Genomic DNA, 2,681 nt, shown 5'->3' with positions numbered 1-2,681 from the left:
GTAGGTATAATGAAGCAAATAATAATAGTAATTTAATTATAATTATTACGAGGTGTCACCAAAGGTACGCGTCGTTTTGATCTAAAGTCAACATTTTTGTCATTTTAGGAAAGCAACTGCAGCGTCGGAGACCTCCCATCCTTCATCTCTAAGCAGTGCAGGTTTTGTTTCTTAGGTGACAGCAGTGCTTGAATCACAGTGCTTGAACGAATAAGACGTGTCTCTCATACTGGCCGAGGACATGGAATTTTCGAATGAAGAGCAACGAGTAATTGTGAAATTCCTCACCGCAGTTGGACATTGTACAGCCAATATTCATAGCCATTGGAGGATATGTGTAGTAATACTGTTGTTGCAGAGAATACTAGTTGTAAGTAAGTGCGTGAGTCCAAAGCAGGGCGAATGAGTGTGAAAGATGACCAGACGTCTTGACGTCCAAAAACAACAACTGACCCTAACATTGCCAGTGTTAAAAATTTCATCATGGAAAATGGGCGTGTCACCACGCAGAAGATTTGTGATACACTGTGGCTAACAATGAGACAGTAGAACGAATACTTACAAATGAGCTGGGCCTAAGGATAATTTATTCTCGCTGCGTTCCACAAACGCTTAATAACGATTGAAAAGGGGCAAGGTTTCGGTCGTGTTGCAAATTTGTGTTATATATAAAAAGGGGAGGTGTACGCAATATCCTCCATACACGCAATATCCTGAAAAGCGTTTTGACACTGGCTGAATCACGATTCTATTATTTAACTCACAAACAAAAAGGAAGTCGATGCAATGGAAACATATAGATTCAACACCTCGCAAAAAATTGCGTCAGGTGGCATTCAATGACAAAGTGTTGTACAGTCCGCAGCAAAAAACCTTTAACATGGGCATTTTTTTTTCTTTACATTCGCTCAGTCGCGTTACTCTTAGTCGGTTACCTAGAGCATTCGAAAACCGACGAGTTATCATCATTGCGAATGATTTCTATAGTAGTTTTGTTTTTTTCTTTATTTCCATAAGTGAAAAAAGAAAAAAAATAGGAAAATTTGGGAGGGAAAGGATAGGGAAGGAAAAGAGACCAAAAAAAGGGAAAATTTACAAAAACGAAAAACAAACAAAAAACAAACAAAAAAACTAAGTTTTTAACAAATAAGTTTGAATCTAGATTGCTTGTTTTTTGTGTATTTCTGTGTGTGTGTTTGGTATCTGTGTTCTCTGCGTATTTATGTTTTTACCTATTGGCGGCTGCTTCTTTTTACCTTAGGCTTCTTCTTGTTTCTTGCAGGTTTTCCCTGTATGATTAGGTTTTTTCACCCATATGTTTTATATATATATATATATATATATATATATATATATATATATATATATTTCTTTGGTATTCATCTATTTCTTTCACTGCACTAATGGTTTTCACCTGTGTTTCCACACTAACACTTGTGCACCAAAACTAATATTCTTAACACTACACTACACTGTATGCTTTTGCTGTCACTAACACTAATAATCACTGACACTTATTTTTCACCTATATGACTTTCTATTTATATATACTCGTATATATATATATATATATATATATATATATATATATATATATATATATATATATATATATATATATATATATATATTTAACTTCACCTTGCACCACACGAATTTCTGGCTTAACTTAAGCTTTTAGTTTTTCAGCCTGTATGTTTTTCCATTTATTGTCTACTTTCTCTCTTCCACATACTAAAAGTTTATCTTTTCATTTAACTCTAATACTGTATTCATTATTTATTTATTTCTTTTAACCGCTCATTTTGCGTTCCTTGGTATCTTGGCTGGTTCTTATAGACTGGGTCCGGGGTCCACTCGGAGCACTTAGTGTGGACCCCGGTCCGTTGTATCCCAGTGCTATCCTCACCAACTTCACCTGGCGCCCGAAACGGTAAATGCGGTGTTTTCCATTTTGTCCTTTCTTGCCATTACCCTATTCCCTCCCGTGAACCCACCACCACTCTCCACTTCACGCACTCTTCTTCACACACTCTTGCACCGGAATTCCTCTTCCAGTCCCTTGGCTGGAGGTGCATACATTCATTCAATTTGTTCCCGGTGGGAGACACGGATTTCCTGTGTTTCCTCTCCTGGAGTCTTTTCTCCGGTCCAGGAACAAGTCTCACATTCGTTCATTTTCTTTCATTCATCACTTTAATTCTCTCCATTGTTTAAATTTCTTCTGTACATATTTCTTCTTATATCTGAGTATTCATTAGTTATTTTTTTCAATTTCTCACAATCTTCCTTACTAGTTAATATTTCTTGTAAAGTCTTGTTTCGAATATCCCTTCTTAGTATCACGTCATCTTCCATTGTTGGGCACCACATAATGTGGTGTTCTGGTGTGCCAATTTCTCCACATTCACAGCTTGGTGTTCGTTTGGATTTTATTTTATACAAGTAATCTTCATACGGTCCATGTCCTGTTAGGAAATGAATTATTCCGTAAGTGGGATTTAAATGTTTTATTTGTAGTCTATCTTTTATGTTTGGAAATATCTGATGTACTCTGTGAGCTCCTTCATACCGTTGCCAATCTTCATTCCAAATTGCTATCATATGATCTTCAATTTCTTTTTCGGTATTTAGTTCTTTATCAAATGTATTCCTGATTTTGTCTAGATTTCCTTTTCTTA

The sequence above is a fragment of the Thermobia domestica genome, unplaced genomic scaffold (assembly GCF_964235325.1).
Source record: "Thermobia domestica unplaced genomic scaffold, izTheDome1.hap1.1 HAP1_SCAFFOLD_506, whole genome shotgun sequence".
Taxonomy (NCBI): domain Eukaryota; kingdom Metazoa; phylum Arthropoda; class Insecta; order Zygentoma; family Lepismatidae; genus Thermobia; species Thermobia domestica.
This window is presented reverse-complemented; position numbering follows the sequence as displayed.